Source organism: Ambystoma mexicanum, chromosome 12 (assembly GCF_040938575.1).
Source record: "Ambystoma mexicanum isolate Mex_15411 chromosome 12, UKY_AmexF1_1, whole genome shotgun sequence".
NCBI classification, from domain to species: Eukaryota; Metazoa; Chordata; class Amphibia; order Caudata; family Ambystomatidae; genus Ambystoma; species Ambystoma mexicanum.
Genome location: NC_090936.1, coordinates 883,495,445 through 883,514,015, shown reverse-complemented (window position 1 = coordinate 883,514,015; position 18,571 = coordinate 883,495,445).

The following is an 18,571-nucleotide window of genomic DNA, read 5'->3' as shown; positions in this document are numbered from 1 at the left end:
ATTGCCATTTGAGGCCCATAGGGCTTAATGGGAATGGAGAGGGTGGTAGCACCGGTTCAGTTAATAATGGTACCAGTGCTTCCATCATGTTCTGCTCGCGGGTCCAGTACGGCCACCAGGTCAGACCTGGTGGCTGCAAGGTCACCCGCGAGCAGAACTCCTAGTATGGCGGTACAGTAGCAACAGTGCCGGTAGCGCCACCGGCACCATTGTTGCCTTATCGCCACACTTATAATGAGTCCCACTGACTTGAAATAATTCTGGAGAAAACAATACACATTTATTAGAGGCATATTTTTTATTGAACGCAACTTATTCTATTAAAAAACAGAATTTTCTAAAACATTTCTGAAGGTATATAGAAACTACCAATACTGTGTATTGTCTGGAGGCACTGGGAAATTGTTCACGGATGGCTCCAACAACACAAGCAGATATGAATTGTCGAACGCAAAATCCCAGTCTTCCATGAATCCACCAAGTAAATGCTTGATAGGTCACAAGCCTGTACCATTTGTGTAAAAGAAAGAGAAATAGTTTTGTTCAATGAATCAAATATTTGCATTTATCTTTTTTGGGCTATCTTGGAAAAAAATAAGGCAGAGGTAGGAATTCAAAAGCATACTTTGTGAGTAATGTAGTCCCAGTCCTATATTTTTTAAATTAGGGTATTATAAAAATGTACACACACTTTGGAAAAAAACAAGATAGGAAGATAATTTGGTCATAGCTTGTAATTGACAAAAATAATATTGTTGACTCTCAAAACAGAAGATGAAATTGTCTAGCACGAACAAAAAAGAATAGATTTTTCAATATATAAAAATACACATCGGGAGTGAACCCATGATATCACAATGGGCTTGGAGAACAACATAACATGCTATAATGCAAGGTTGGCACATATAAAACAGATATACACACTATTTATTACTAGGAATACTATGGCAAACTGTTGCAATACTTGTGTGCATCTGCACCATCATCATTCTTAACACAGATCTTGTAAGGCAGGCTGCCCTGAAGTCTAGCTTTTGGGTATCGCATAGTGGTGGATGTTCTTCTCTGGCTATGTAGGCCAAGCATCCAGAGTTTTCTCAGCAGCAAGCGTTCTCCAACAAAGTTGGCATTACTTCACATCAATGGCACATACACCAAGTGGATTTCACGCGAATTACCATACTTTCGGCAAATTTCTTTCTCATGCATTTCCTCTCGCTATACGCAGGCTCATAAAGGAATGGTTGGATTGAGGCCATAATTATTGAGGATTGAAGTAGGAGAAAATCCACTGTGGGAAAAGAAATATGTAGTAATTTAGATAAAAGAATGCATTGAAGTTTTATTTTAAAATGCCATGTATAAGAAAGGTAAGAAGAAAAGACACAGACATGTTATAAAAGCCCCATAGTGCAAAGACAACAGGAATAGGCCCACATTTGCAAAGTTCTCATTGGCACATGAGAAAACCAACTGACCTAAGAATAAAATGTATATTTGGTTTAGCAATGACATTTGTCATTTACGTAATAATTATTGAAAGTCAAAACGCTTGTAGAGAAAGTCATTAGAACAAGTGCAAGTACCTTTTTCCATTCTATAAGTTGTAGTGGTTAGGTAGCTGAACAGAGCAAAAAGGAGTCATGAAGACTCTGAATGAAATAATCAGACATGAAGGCAAGAGAAAATCCAATGTTGTCTGATCAGAAAGAGTTTGCTGATATTTATCGAGCAAAGAGGCGTCTTGGAATTTCCATGGAGACACGTGAATAGATTGTGCACAGAGAACATTCAAATGAGACGTGCACTGGCGTGGTGGCAAGGAGCGAAAGCTAAAAGTTAGCATCTGTTTATGTCAGCTTGAGGGATCTGTGTTATGATTTACTGCTGCCAGGGCACTTGAACTTAGTGCGATTGATCAACAGATAAGATTATCACAAGATGGCGGTTTCCGACCTGTGCGGTTCTCGTGTCTAAATGTCAGAAAGTCGATGGTAAGATGTATTGGGGGAATAAAATGTGACAGATCAATTTAAGCTCATAAATACATGCCCTATGGATTGAGCAAGTAAAATTCCTGAGAGAACGTCTCCTTCATGATTAAATTTGTGTTGATTTTGAAAGGTTAGGTAGTACTCCAAATGTTTCCACTAATTGTGGCTTTAAGGCTACATCTACATATGTGTTGATAAGTATAAATATTTTGGGTCCAATTTATAGAATCTGGCACAGGAGCAGCGCAAGCACCTCATGGAGAGAGGGAGCATGCGCCAGGCGTGCGCCAGCCGCGGCGCAAAACAGCATTTCCGCGCATCGTGTATTCATGGATTTTGCGAGGAATTACCAGCCGTGGCGCAGTGAACATCCAGCAGCGCCAGTTATGCCCCCAACACCGCCCATGGCGCTGGAAAAAGCCATCAAAATCCCCAATACGGCACAAGGCCCTTCGCTATCTTTGGCCCAGCACACAGCCCCCCTCCATCGTAATTGCGTGAGAAATCAGAGCGTACACCGCTCGCGGCATTCAAATCGTGTGAAAATGGCCTTGCGTACACCCGCGAAATCCCGTACCCTGCTCACACCAGTCAAATCACATGAAAAGGGCCTCATGTACACCTGCGAAATCCTGTACCCCGCTCGTGCCAGTTAAATTGCATGAAAAGGGCCTTGCCTACCCCAATCGCACCAGTCAAATCGCGTGAAAAGGGCCTTGCGTACCCCCATGAAATCGCATACCCGCTTGCGTCCGCCAAATCGTGTGGAAAGGGCTGCGCATGTGCTGACAGGTGTTGGGGGGTCCCCTATGGTGTGGGCTGCCTGCAGGGCATGGTCACGGGTGTTGGGGGCTCCCCTGTGGTGTGGGCTGCCTGCGAGGGATGGTCACAGGTTCTGGGGGGTCCCCTGTGGTGTGGGCTGCCTGCGGGCCATGGTTACGGGTGTTGGTTGGTCCGCTGTGGTTTGGGCTGCCTGCGGGGTATGGTCACGGGTGTTGTGGGGTGCCCTGTGGTGTGGGCTGCCTGTGGGGCATGGTCACGGGTGTCTCCACTTGGTGGAGGCATCCCCACTGCGGTGCTCCACAGCGCCATCTCCGTCCTTTTCCTCCATCGCCGCTGTGTATAGGGAGACATTGAACACAGGCATCAGTGTACCGAACAAATGTGTGCTTGACACAAAGCAAATGCACATGAGTGGCACTGTCAAACATCACAACCATCATCACCCTCCACAACACACAGGTCAGTGCAAGCAATACACATGCACAAACATGCATGCCACATGCAACAAACATTAGCATCCATGTACAAGGCACTGCGGGCACATCAGAAGAGGGGCTGAACCTCACATGTATCATGCAACATGCACATCAAATGCACACACATCACCTGACAGTCATGCATCAGGCCTTGTAGACCTCCCGTCACAGTTCACTTGTGCACAACTGAGTCGCATGAGTCAATGACGCATTGAGGTGCACATGTGTCATGCATCCATGGGGTTGGCCAGTCAAACACTCACCACTCATACACACGCACATGTCCAGACACAGGCATGCAAACATGTGTGCATCCTCACATGCTGGTGCACATATTGCATTGCAACACAGACACCATTGACGTGGAACACGCTTCATTGGACTCACATGCAGCACTGTCATGGACATACACACAGACATCCGTACATGAGGCATACCACACATAAGGTCAAGGTGCACACTCCATCCACACCTCAACATGCACTACGCTGGACAAGAAAACATGGACACTTAACACTCGACTCCGGATGGAGCTGCAACTATAAGACCTGGGTGTGCAGTGCTGGGGCGATGTGCTCCAGGACCCTCATCTGATGGTTGGTCAACCGGCCCCAGTGCCTCACTCCATCACCAGACACGACGAGGCACTGGGCCTTGTGGAGGGTCATGGACCTGAAGTCTTCCCAGAGCTTCAGGACATGTTTGTAGTCACGGGGTGCCACCTCCTCCACGTTCATGGCTGATGGCATCCACCATGTCCGCCCAGATTTTACGAGTCGCGATGGTCCAGGGAAGAGGGCATCATAATGCCCCAGGACTTGCTCCACCAAGATGCCAACTTCTTTGCAGGAGAAGCTGGCAGCCCTCTGTCTCTCTGCCGGGGGTTGCCACTTGGCCCAGATGTTGCTTGGTCTGACATGGCAACCCCCGAGGCAGGTGTTGGTGGACAACTGGGTCCTGGGGCTGGGCTGTGGAGCGATGGAATAGCAGTCGGGAGTCTTCTGTGTCAGCAGAGGTGGTCTCAGCAACAGGAGCTCTGGAAATGGCTTCAGTGAAGGCACCAAATTGCAGGGCACGTAGGCAGCAGGCACACAGAGTGGGCTGGCTTTAGCAGATGGCTCGTAGGAGGCAGCTTCGGCGTCTGGGGCAGGTAAATGGCCTTGTGGGCAGGAGTGGTGGTCTCCCGTGTGGTTTTGCATGCACAGCTGGATGCGGAGTGACTCCGCACGTGCAAAAACAGCACGTTAGCATGAAATCAGAGGAAAGGCCCTTAGCGAATAATCGCATAAGTGACGTGATGTGCACGGGCGTTGCCCTTCAGTACGGGTTAAATGTCCACATAGGACATCAGTGAGCTGAACTTGCTTTTCGTGAGGCCCGACGCCTGAGATTCTGCTCTTTTGTGGGTTCACATGCGATTACTTCACTACGGTTGCAGTGCGTACTTCTTGTTTTGGCAGGGGAGTTGCCTACGCACACAGGCGCATGTGTTTTTCTTCATTTTTCAATGCAGATGGTGAGTCACGCACGCATTTTTCCCACTGTGGTTGCCACTGTGTGTCGCGTACCCCATTTTCGAGGTCATAATAGCCTGCGTGTTCCATGCATACGCATTTTTTTCTGGGTGCCACAGCACACTGCAGGATGTTAATTTCGCACACGTGGGCTACCGAGAGGTCGCGTGCACAGTTTTTTGTTTGTTTTTGGTGTGCCTGAGTGTTGCGTGACCCATAATTTTTCCTCAGGGGTCTTTCAGGAGCACAGGGGTACGTTTTCCATCACGTACCCTGCCCCTTTCACCCCAATTGCCCAGGACAATTGTTGTGTGCACCTCCCATTCGCATCAGTCCATCAGTGCCATGGTTGGGAGGCCACCAAGTGGTAAGGGAGGCAAAGCTGGGTGACCTCCCAGAGGTGGCTGCGGTGGGGGACGTGGCCAGGGTGGCCAGGGTTGCCAAGGTGGGGGACGTGGGCAATGTGGGCAGGGTGGTCCACAAGGGCAGTGTGTCCAGGCCCATTCAGGGATAGCTATGACACCCCCAATGGGTCAGGGAGATGCAGCTAATGTTGCCATCCCCAGCGCCCCTCAGGCCCGACAAGCAGTTCCATCAGCTGTCACAAGCAGGCAGGGAGTGGAAGCTGCAGGGGCAGCTGCAGCTGACACCACCCCCGCTCAGGTTCTCTTAGCCCAGCCCAGATTGGTCACGGAACAGGCAGGGGATGACTCACAGGCCGACTTCCGTGTCAGGAAGTCCAAGGCACGTGTGGTGAAGGTTGCAAACACCAGGTCACGTGGTTCTATGGCAACACTGTCATCTGCTTCCCCGGCCAGCCAGGGTGTGGAAGATGCAGATACAGCTGCACCTGACACCACCCCGGCTCTGAGTCACCTGGCCAGGACTGTGTTGGTCCAGACCTTGCCACCGAGGCAGTTGTGGTGCTGGGTCCTGGCGACAGCACCCAACGCCAATGCCTGCAGTCAGACCATTGGTCGTCGTGTCATTGCATGTTTCCAGTGGCCAGCAACCTACGCTTCAGCCCTTACTGACAAGAGCAGCAGAAGCCACTCAGTGTCTGCACCACCTCCCAAGAGGAAGAAGCATGCTCCAGTGGTACAGGCTGGAACCCCAGACACAGCTCAGGCCTGCGGCACATCAAGGAAGAAGAATTTCAATGAAATGGAACTGGACGCACTTGTGGGCTACATGCAGAACTACGCCTGCTCAGCGTAGGGCCCACTGGCAGTGCATCGCAGACCATATTAGCGCCTTGGGATGTGAGAAGCGCACAGCTGAGAATTGCTCGAAGCGTTGGCATGACCGCCGATGCCGAGCAAAAATCAAGCATGCTGCTAATTACGCCTCTACTCTGGTGAGTGGCAGTGGGTCACGACCAGAGGACGATGAACTCACTCTACATGAGGAGATCGCTGGAGGATTCATCGATGAGGGTCAGATCCAAGGCATGGGAGGCATGCCAGATTATGAGACAATGTTGGGTGAGTGTTCATGCGTGTGTGTCCAGGCCATGTGTATTTTGCTTGGGTGATGTGTTGTGATTGAATGCCAGTTCAGGCTATGTATTCATGACTGCCATGTGCGACTCAGCATCCAGGGGCAGCCTCCACCAGGCACCCACTCATGTCTCCCACCACCCCCACCCCCCAGCAGTGCAGGGCACCCTCCACCAGGCCCCCACTCATGTCTCCCTGCACCCCCACCCCCCAGCAGTGCAGGGGCAGCCTCCACCAGGCCCCCACTCATGTCCCCCTGCACCCCCACTCCCCAGCATCCAGGGGCACCCTCCACCAGGCCGCCACTCATGTCCCCCAGCCAACATGTCACCACAATGTAGATCCCTGGCCCTTATGGTCAGCCTCCAAATGCCATACACCCACCTGAGTATTGCATCCACCCACTTAGAAATGGCAAAAACATGATAGAACCCCAATTGCAAGTTTGGAAATGAACACATGTCCCTCACATACACCCAATGGGTGTCAGTGAATGCCAAAACCCATATCATGATATGCATGAAACCAATTAGATGATACTACACATTGAAAAAATATGTATTAAAAGCAACATAAATTGAATCAAAAATAAACAAACAATAATGGAAATTTAAAAAAAAAAACAGCAGGACCGTGAAATAATGCAAAACCACAAATCATAATGCAAAGGAAAGGTGTCCAAAGTCACAGTCCACAAAAGTAAATCCAATGGAAAATTAAAATCGAAAACCATTGCTCCATGGGGAAATCATAAAAAAAATTGAAAATCCAAAAGTCAACTATATACAGATAAACAATCCAGGGTCCATGATCCCAACCGAAGAAATGAAACCTATCTAATAACACTACCTAAAAAAAAAAAACTATATACAAAAATGTGGCCCATTGTCCAAAAGGTCCAAAAACAATGCAAAACCAAAGGAAACCTAACACTGACTACAGAACTATTTACAAGGGCAGCGGGCTAGTCCTACGGCTCACTTCGGGATGTTCCGGGCCAGGGCATCATCGAACTCCTGCTCAATGTCCTGGAGGCGGTCCTCCTCCATGGCCCCGAGGGTCCGCAGGGCCATCCACATGTTCACCCCAAACTCCCTGCGGATTGCCTCGAGGCACTCCGCCCGCCTCAGGGCCCTCCGCATGGAGTTCTCCGCCCTGACCATCGTGAGCCGTGCCTCTTCTGCCCGCTGCCGCTCCGCATCTATGGCGTGGCCCAACCGCTGCCACACGGAAGACACTTCCCGTCCTGGGTCCTCCTGCCCTCCGGCCGATGCCTGCCCCTCCGATGTCGAAGGCCCCGAGTGATCATGGCTCCCACCATGTTGCTGCTGCTGCTGCGCATCTGCCCGTGCACTGCCTCCTGCTGCCTGCACATCCTCCGCTGGCTGGGGTGCAGTCGTTGATGTGGCCACCCCTGCTGGACGTCCGACTCCCGACTGTGGCAGGGATGCCTCCTCCACCAGCCTGGCCGCACCGTCAGAGGCAGCTCCACAGGGCACCCAGGTGACTGATGGGTAGGAAGATGGCACGGAGGACGACTGGCGCATAGGGGGTTCAGTTGAGGAGGGGGTCTGAGCAAGCCCCATCAAACGGAGGAATCCGGCCTAGGTGACCTGTCCCAGTAGGCCGACGCGGTCAATGAGCCATTCGAGATGACGTGCAGTCTCCTCATAAAAAGACTGCAGGTCACATCGCATGGCCCGTTGACGCAACGCCACACCAATCAGGACAGGCTCAACCCAGACCTGGATAGCCACGTCCGCAGGCAGAGGAAGGCCAGTTGACGTGAGCTCATCCCCTGCCTGAAAACGGGTCTGGACGTAGGCATCCCTGCTGGTGCAAGATGATGCAGTGACAGGATCAGGGACAGGATTGCACACAGGTACCGCCGCGGTGACCTGTGCTGCCTCCTGTCCCTGGTCCTGCACTGCACCACTAGCACCAGTCGAATCCCCACCTCCAGACCCCGTCTCTGTTGCTTGCACGGCCTCCTCCTCCACCAAACCCCCCACCAACCTGGATGACTCCGTGCCATCTTCCCCCGTTGGACCCTGTGGGATCCCAGCTGCCCCTTCTGCTGCCGAGGAGTCCAACTCCGACCTCCGCCTCTTGGACCTCCCCCCGGCAGCTGCGGCCTGGGATGCGGCACCGGACTCCTCACTCCCCTACGAGATCACAACCTGGGAGGGGAGCCGGGCCTTGCGTCTCCGGCTGGCGGTGCGATCCCCGCCGCTGTGCTCCACAGCACCTTCTCCGCCCTCTTCATCAGTTGACGCTGCAGACAGGGAGAAATAAAACACAGGCATCAGGGCACTGTACAATGGACACATACACACATGACAGTTGCACATGAGTGGCATTGGCAAACCTCAGACATGGCATCACAATTGGCAACACACATGTCATTTCAACTTGCACACATGAGCCATACCACAGCTACATCGCAACTGCCAGCACCATCCATACACATACAACAGCATGAGCAGGCAAAGGTGAGCCAGACATCACATACAACACAGGGAGTGCACTACACATGCACGCACACCACCACACTTGCATGCATGTGTACACCTCAGCCAACTGTCGCAGTGTTCCGAGGGGCATCCATGTCACATCTGCCAATCCGGCTTCCACATCCCGCTGTCACATGCATCCATGTTGCATCACTGTTGCACCCTTGTCAAATACACACACATTCACATGTACACAGTGCTGATACATGCAGCTGAAAACAACATACATGCGTGACATCACGAACATGCCTACTTACATACACATTCATCCAAACATGTGTGCCCACACAACTGCATTTGGCATGCAAGCCTACCCACACAAGCACCATCCACGTCTCACACATGACAGCCCTCGCATGTGTTAGCCTCATGGCCCTGTACACCCCCACCCATACTCGGCCCCATACAAACAGATGTGCAACCGGCACACTACTGGCACATCACCACACGCACAGCTTACAATCATGATGCATGTACACTTACCGCTCAACTCCAGATGGGTCTGCCTCTCAAGGACCTGGACGTGGAGCGCTGGGGATATGCATTCCAGGACCCTCATCTGATCTTCCGACAAGTGGCCCCGGCGCCCCTTATCATCCGCTGCCTTCAAGAGGCGCCGGGCCTTGTTCAGGGTCCTGGACCTGAAGTCCTCCCAGCGCTTCTTGACATGTTGGAAGTCGCGGACTGCCACCCCCTCCGTGTTGATGGCAGTCACGATGTCCGTCCAGATCCGAGTCCGTCCTTCCTTGTCGGCGCGCACACTTCCGAAGAGGGCATCATACTGCCCCAGGACTTGCTCCACCAGGACACAAACTTCCCTGGCACTGAAGCTGGTGCCCCTCTGCCTCTCTGGCCGGGGGTTGTCAGTGGTGCCAGATGTCGCAGTGCCCGACATGACAACCCCAGAGGCAGGAGTGGGTGGGCAACTGGGTCCTGGGGCTGGGCTGTGGAGCGATGGAGTCCCAGTCGGGAGTCTTCGGTTCCAGCAAGGGTGGTCACAGCAACAGCACCCCTGGCTGATATGCAGGCAGCAAATGGCAGGGCACGTGGGAAGCAGGCAGTCAGGCAGCAGCAGATGGCAGGTGGGAGCGTGCTCGGGGCTCTAGGGGGCAGTAAATCGGCTTTCTGGGCAGGAGCGCGGTCTTCCATGTGCTTAAGCGTGGCCAGCTTGATACGGAGTGATTTGGCACGTGAAAATCCTGCATGTCTGCGTGTAATTCGAGGAAAGGCCCTTAGCGCGTAAGCGCGTCTGCACGCATACGCGATTTCATTGGCCCAAAGGCCCCCATGCGCAGCTATGATGTCACGCGCATGGCCGTTGAGAATGGCGCGTGTAAAAAAAAAGATACACATCCGAGTGTCAAAGCGTGTAATTGGTGGAAATGGCCTAATCGCGTATGCGCGTCTGTGATGTGTGTATAAAAGGTACATGTAGAACGCCATTTCCTTGTACGTGCTTTTCGTGGAGAGCGAGTGGGTGAAATCTGTACTTCTTGTCGGTTCACACGCGATTTACTTCACGGCGTTTCAAGTTGGTACTCCCTGTTACCTCTGACAGCTTTTTCTCTTTTCCTCTTTTTCCTGGGCCTGTTTCCTCAAACAGCGTTCCCTTCTACTGTTGTCCTGTCTCCTCAGACAGCGTACAATTCTTCTTTTGGCGGGGGTGTTGCCAACGCGCACACGCGCATATTTTTCACGCTTTTGTTCCTGGCAGACGGTGTGTCGCGCACGTATTTAACATCTGTGCTTGCCCCGTGTGTCGCATACCCCTTCAGAGGTCATTCTAGGCTGCGTGTGACACGCATACGTTCATTCTTGTGTTTCTGGGTGCCACAGCGTAGTACAGGTTTATTTTTCCACACACGTGGTCTAGGAGGGGTTGCGTGCACCTTACTTCCCTTTTTTGGGGTGCCTGTGTGTTGCGTGACCCGTCATCTTTCCCCAGGGGTGACATACAGCCTTGCTAGAGCACTAGGGTACGATTACCATCTGGTACCCAACCCTTTTGACCCCCAATTGCCCAGGACAATAGTTCACATTGACTCCCATACGCACAATAACATCAGTGCCATGGCTGGGAGCCGAACAAGCCGTAAGGGTGGCAAAGGTGGCCGAGCCCCAAGTGGTGGCCGTGGTGGATCCGGTAGGGGATGTGGCCGTGACTTGCAGGGTGCCCCTAGCCCCCATGTGTGGAGGAGCAGTCAGGGACACCCATGACCCCCCCCCTGGTTGAGGGTAACGTGGCTGACACCATCCATGCTCAGCCCTTGTTGGACCAGCCCACTGTGGAACCAGACCTGGCACAGGGTGACTCCATGGCTGACAGGACAGTGTCGGTCCAAGTCCATCATGCTGACATTCCCCCTGACACCATCACACTTGAGCTAATGCCTGCACCAACTCCCATGCTGAGTTTGCAATCCCACACTCCTAGTACAGAGTCCACCGGGGCCACAGCCCCTAGTGTCCAGAGCGGCGTAGGACACTCAGGATCCCCACCACCTTCAAAGCGGAAGAGGAAGAGTGCTCGTCCAGTAGAGGCTGATGCCCCAGACACGGCTAAACAGTCCGGCCCGTCAAGGAAGCCCAGCTTCAATGAGGCAGAACTGAATGCACTTGTAGAGTATGTGTCCGCACATGACCGCAAAATGGTGATTGTTGCAGGATCCAAGACCACACCTGCACAACGTCAGGCACACTGGCAGACCATTGCGGACATCATAAGTGCCCTTGGAATCGTGAGGCGCACAGCTACTGAATGCTACAAGCGCTGGAAAGACCTGAAGCACAGGGCAAAGAATAAGCTGGCCTCAAGTCATGCCACAACTCTAGTGACTGGAGGTGGATCCCCAGCAGAGGACATAGAACTCACTCCACATGAGCAGGTTGCTGGGACCTACGTCACGGAGGAACAGATCCAAGGCGTGGGAGAACTGGCAGATTACGAGGCATTGTCCGGTGAGTGCACATGCATGTGTGTGTCATCCATGTGCATGGTGTGTGTGAGAGGGCTTCTGTTTGGGTGCCAGGTGAGGGTGTGTGTGCCTGAGTGGTTTGAGTCACCCATGTGCCTCATCCAATACATTCTGCGCACCAGTATTTGGGTATAGCAGTATCCCTTCTGCCAACATTAGACATCCAACCCAACACCACGCCATCTTGCCACAACATTGTTGCTTATTTTCCTCTGTTTATTCAGGCAGATTGTTTGCATACCACCACTTTTACTCGGTATTTCTCAGTCCTATTGTCACATGTCTGACATGGCTATGGTACAGTGGACTGGCTTTGTTTCCTGGACATGATTTGTTTAGACATGTCCCTGTGCTATAGGACCATTTTGTACTGGCAGCTCCAGGTTAAACATTTGAACCATTTCAATGAAAAAATCAATTTCATGAGCAAACTGGACTGAATGAACAATTGGTGCCCTCCTCTCCCTCTTCACTTTATGGCTAGGGTACATGCCATCTGTGTGATGGCATGTGTATTTGACCTGCCAATCACTGGCCAATGTGTGATGCCACTGCTAGGCAGCATGCAGCAAATGTGTTCATCTTCCATCTTGGTGTCATCAATGTGTGACATCTGCCTACCCTTCACACGCAGTGACGGTGCATGCATGGGAGGGTTTTAGTCATGTGGGACATGTGTCAATCAAGTACTGTTTCTGTAGCCTCTCAGCCCTAATTGTTGCCATAGTGCTAATGCCTGTTTCCATTTGTTTTCTTTTATGTCTTTGCAGGGGATGACGCACTTGAAACTGCTGGGGTTGTGGAGATGGTGCAGACCCAGGAGGGGTCTGAGGCCCGACCGACCACCGGTGAGGGACATGGTGTGGTGGTGGGTGAGAACCCACAACTGCTGCAGGTCATGCTCTCAAGGGGTGTCTCTGGCTGCACCTCCCCCGAGCTGTATTCAGGTGTCGATTCGGATGATGAGACCTATGTGCCGTCGCAGGTGAGTGTTCCTGGGAGGGATTCTGTTCTGTCCGACCCACCTGCACCAGGGTTAGAACCCTCAATGGGGATGTCAGTGTTGGCAGGTACGCCTTTGGTGGTTACGGATGCAGGGTCACACTCCGCAACATCTGATCCTGTACCTGGGCCAACAGATCAGAGGGGGAATGCAGTCCTGCAGCCTCAGGCAGTGCCGGCACAGCAAGGCGCAGTTCGCCTTGCCCCAGACATGTGTGGTGCCCGCCGACGTGGTGGCCGTACGCCACCTGGCAATACCGCATGGGAGCAATCCATATACGGTATGGCAACCCAACAGGCAGCATCATCAGAGATGATGGCTCAGGCCATGGGTAGGGTGGCCACTTCCATTGTCCCCCCCGAAAGGCTGATGGAGCGACTACAGCAGGCAACAGACTCCATCTGCCAGTCACACAGGGAGGACATGTTGGCGTCGGACAGGGACAGGCGGGCGGCACTGGCGACTCTGCGGGAAGCCATTTCCATAGAGTCCCAGGGCCGCAGGGAAGCCATGAGGGTGGAACTCCTTCACCTCAGGACGACTCTTGTTGAGCTTGAGGCTTCAACAAACAGAAGGACAGAACAGCAGCTGGAGCATCTCACACGTACGCTCTCAGCTGAGATGCAGGCAACTAGGGCGGAGGTCCGGGCATCCCGTGAGTTGTTGCATGGGGACCTACGCACAATTATCCTCCAGAACGAGACCTACCACACCCGCATGCTTGCTGCCATGGAGGAACAGCCTAGGGCTTTGCGTGGGCTGCCTCCCATAGTGCCGCCACTACCTCCTGATGCAGCTGCAGAGGGTGAGGAGAGCGACAGCAGTGATTCTCCCACAATAGGGTAGCCGTGTAGGCCATGAGCCCATGGAGGTGTTTTTTTTCCGCAAGATCCACACAGGTGGGTTTTGGTGTGCACCCTGTCCTCGGACCTCCTGGGTGGCCTCCCCCACCCCCCGAGCCCATTAATGGGCATTTTTTTTTTTTTTTTTGGACAGTGTGTTGCCTTGTGTGGCTCCCGTGGGCATACGCTGTATTGTGGCTGGGCACATGCAGGCTTGTCATAAATTTGGTTCAGATGCTTGGGTTTGTGTGACACACACCCCTCCTGCTTCCCGTTTCCATGGGCTTGCAAAGGGTGTGCCCAAGTGACATTGACGTACATGGTGACGTTGGACTCCCATTCAATGTGTGGGCAGTCTGTAGTCAATACTGTGTATACATTCATAGTGCATATTGTTGTTGTATTGTACACTGCATGGTGTATTGATATGTGCCTCTGCATCCATCTCATCCTCCTAAGTTGCAGGTCCATTTCTCATGTCTTCACAAGGCGGTCCACCTTGGAACTGGAGTCCATGTTGTTAGCAGTGCACCTACACTCTTGCATGGCGCTAACACTGTATACTTGGAAGTGTTCAAAGTGCTGGCATCATCAAGTAGTGAGGCTAGCAAATTCTTAAGTCTGTAATGTCATGTTTAAGTTAGGTTGGAGGTTGTGTAGGTGATTGGTATTCTTGGTAAGTATTTGGTAATGTGTGTTGTAGGTCCTGCATTACTGTGAGCATTTCATGTGTGGCCATGTTTCCATTAGGGACACTGTAGCTGGTGACACTTGGGGCATGTTGTGGGGATTAATTTGTTTGCTCTCACATTGCATGACATGCCATGGTGTGTTGTGTGGCCGTGCCGGGGAGGGGTTGGGTGACATGGCACTGTTCTCATGTAGTATTTTGCAAGTGGGTATTCATTTCTGCAGCATGGAAGTGTGTCTTTTGATGACACTGCATTGGTGGTGTTTGTGTAGGTAGGGATGCACACATTGTGACACTTCCACATGAACAATCTCAGGCTGCTATGGTTCTGACAGTTGACTGTCCCTTTGTTCGTCATAATTGTCAGGTCGAGTCATCATTGCTTATCAGATGGTATGTGCCAGGGCTGTGTGCACTCCACAGGGGTGTGATTTCTATGTGAAGTAATTAGCCACCAGCTGCGTACAGGCTGCCTCACCCCGTGCCCTTTCCCCTCCCATGCGCAGCGGGCGTGCATGTGGTTGGGGATGTGGGGGCACCACCATGTCCACAGCCAGGCCCCGGTGTGTTGCAACATTGTGCAGGACACATGCTGCCACTATGATCCTGCACACTACTGGGGGCGCATATAACAGCTGCCCGCCAGAACGGTCAAGGGAGCGAAAGCGCGACTTGAGCACTCCGAATGTGCGCTCCACTATGCCCCGGGTTGCAATATGGGCTGTGTTGTATCTTACCTCGGGAGGCGTGATGGGGTTCCGAATTGGCGTCATCATGTGGGTGCTCAGAGGGTAGGCACTGTCCCCTGGTGAGGAGGTGATGGGTATCATTAGTGGGGTAGTGACATAACTCTGCATCTGACATGCATGCATGTGCAGTGGCAATCATACTCACAAAGGAGCCATGTATCGCCATGCCGCCCAGCTTCTAGGTCCCGGCTTAGGGTAGACATTAGGTAAATGAAGCTGTCATGGGTGGACCCTGGATAGTTGGCATATACTGAGGTGATGATTCCCTTGGCATTACATACTACCTGCACGTTGATGGAATGCCAGTGCTTGCGGTTCCTATAGGTGTGCTCAGATGCCCTGGGGGGACGTAGTGCCACATGGGTGCAGTCAATGGCACCTAGCACTTTGGGGAATTGTGCCACACCGTAGAAATCGAGGGCGGCAGCCTGCCTTTCTGCAGGTGTCCTGGGCAGGTATATGTGCCTACGGACTGATGGGCGTGCAGTGATGATGTTCAAGACCTGGTGTAGGCAGCGTGACTGCGTGGCCTGTGACACCCCACCCACTATAGCACTTGTCCGCTGAAATGATCCTGTGGCCAAGAAGTGCAGTACATTGAGGACCTTCTCCAGGGGGCTGAGTGCTTGGGAGCACAGGGTGGGTGATGTGAGGTCATCCTCCCACTCACTGACCAGGTCCAGTATTATGTGTGGTGGAAACCTGTACCTCCCATACACCTGGTCATCAGGCATCCCAAAAAGGCTGGTTCTGGGAGTGAAAATTCGGGCCCTCACTATCCTCCTCCTCCTCCTTTGGTAACCCACGGCCACTGCTGCTAGGAACGGTATATTAATCCTAGCGTCTGAGCTTGTTTGTTGTTTGCGCGCACTTTTATGCTGCGCGGGTCGACGTACGCCTGCTTCATGCTGGCGTACATGTTTCAGGATTGGACCATTTATTTTTCGGCGCGTTGTAGGCGAACGTGTGAATCTTCCCGCCCACCCCAGGAATACACGTAACACGCTCTCCCAGGCCCAGTCGCGAGTAAATATTCCCGCCCACCCCTGGAATACACGTACCCCACTCTCACAGGCCCAGTCGCATGTGGAAGTTCACGCGCACCCCGAAATACACGTACCCAGGGCAATCGCCTGTGGAACTTCCCGCGAACCCCGTAATACACGTAGCCTGCTGGTATCGCGTGTGGAAGTTCACGCGGACCCATAATACACATACCCTGATGGTATCGCATGGGAGACTACCCGCGCACCCCAGGAATACACGTACCCATGCAAATCGCACGGCTGGGGGGTGGGGGTGCAGGGGGACATGAGTGGGGGCCTGGTGGAGGGTGCCCCTGGATGCTGGGGGGTGGGGGTGGTGGGAGACATGAGTGGGGGCCTGGTGGAGGCTGCCCCTGCACTGCTGGGGTGTGGGGGTGCAGGGGGACATGAGTGGGGGCATGGTGGAGGGTGCCCTGCACTGCTGGGGGGTGGGGGTGATGGGAGACATGAGTGGGGGCCTGGTGGAGGCTGCCCCTGCACTGCCAGGGGTGGGGGTGGTGGGAGACATGTGTGGGGGCCTGGTGGAGGGTGCCCTGCACTGCTGGAGGGTGGGTGTGGTGGGAGACATGAGTGGGGGCCTGGTGGAGGCTGCCCCTGCACTGCTGGGGGGTGGGGGTGATGGGAGACATGAGTGGGGGGCCTGGTGGAGGCTGCCCCTGCACTGCTGGGGGGTGGGGGTGATGGGAGACATGAGTGGGGGCCTGGTGGAGGCTGCCCCTGCACTGCCGGGGGTTGGGGGTTGTGGTAGACATGAGTGGGGGCCTGGTGGAGGCTGCCCCTGCACTGCTGAGGGTTGGGGGTGCAGGGAGACATGAGTTAGACATGAGTGGGGGCCTGGTGGAGGGTGCCCTGCAGTGCTGGGGTGGGGGTGGTGGGAGACATGTGTGGGGGCCTGGTGGAGGGTGCCCTGCACTGCTGGGGGGTGGGGGTGGTGGGAGACATGAGTGGGGGCCTGGTGGAGGCTGCCCCTGCACTGCTGGGGGGGTGGGAGTGATGGGAGACATGAGTGGGGGCCTGGTGGAGGCTGCCCCTGCACTGCTGGTGGGTGGGGGTGGTGGGAGACATGAGTGGGGGCCTGGTGGAGGCTGCCCCTACACTGCTGGGGGGTGGGGTGGTGGGAGACATGTGTGGGGGCCTGATGGAGGGTACCCTGCACTGCTGGGAGGTGGGGGTGCAGGGGGACATGAGTGGGGGCCTGGTTGAGGCTGCCCCTGCACTGCTGGGGGGTGGGGGTGGTGGGAGACATGAGTTGGACATGAGTGGGGGCCTGGTGGAGGGTGCCCCTGGATGCTGGGGGGTGGGGGTGGTGGGAGACATGAGTGGGGGCCTGGTGGAGGCTGCCCCTGCACTGCTGGGGGATGGGGGTGGTGGGAGACATGTGTGGGGGCCTGGTGGAGGGTGCCCTGCACTGCTGGGGGTGGGGGTGGTGGGAGACATGTGTGGGGGCCTAGTGGAGGGTGCCCTGCACTGCTGGGGGGTGGGGGTGGTGGGAGACATGTGTGGGGGCCTGGTGGAGGGTGCCCTGCACTGCTGGGGGGTGGGGGTGCAGGGGGACATGAATGGGGGCCTGGTGGAGGGTGCCCTGCACTGTTGGGGGATGGGGGTGATGGGAGACATGAGTGGGGGCCTGGTGGAGGCTGCCCCTGCACTGCTGGGGGGTGAGGGTGCAGGGGGACATGAGTGGGGGCATGGTGGAGGGTGCCCTGCACTGCTGGGGGTGGGGTGATGGGAGACATGAGTGGGGGCCTGGTGGAGGCTGCCCCTGCACTGCTGGGGGTGGGGGTGATGGGAGACATGAGTGGGGGCCTGGTGGAGGCTGCCCCTGCACTGCTGGGGGTGGGGGTGGTGGGAGACATGTGTGGGGGCCTGGTGGAGGGTGCCCTGCACTGCTGGGGGGTGGGGGTGGCGGGAGACATGAGTGGGGGCCTGGTGGAGGCTGCCCCTGCACTGCTGGGGGGTGGGGGTGATGGGAGACATGAGTGGGGGCCTGGTGGAGGCTGCCCCTGCACTGCTGGGGGGTGGGGGTGGTGGGAGACATGTGTGGGGGCCTGGTGGAGGGTGCCCTGAACTGCTGGGGGGTGGGGGTGGTGGGAGACATGTGTGGGGGCCTGGTGGGGGGTGCCCTGCACTGCTGTGGTGTGGGGGTGCAGGGGGACATGAGTGGGGGCATGGTGGAGGGTGCCCTGCACTGCTGGGAGGTGGGGGTGATGGGAGACATGAGTGGGGGCCTGGTGGAGGCTGCCCCTGCACTGCTGGGGGTGGGGGTGGTGGGAGACATGTGTGGGGGCCTGGTGGAGGGTGCCCTGCACTGCTGGGGGGTGGGGGGGTGGGAGACATGTGTGGGGGCCTGGTGGAGGGTGCCCTGCACTGCTGGGGATTGGGGGTACAGGGGGACATGAGTGGGGGCATGGTGGAGGGTGCCCTGCACTGCTGGGGGGTGGGGGTGATGGGAGACATGAGTGGGGGCCTGGTGTAGGCTGCCCCTT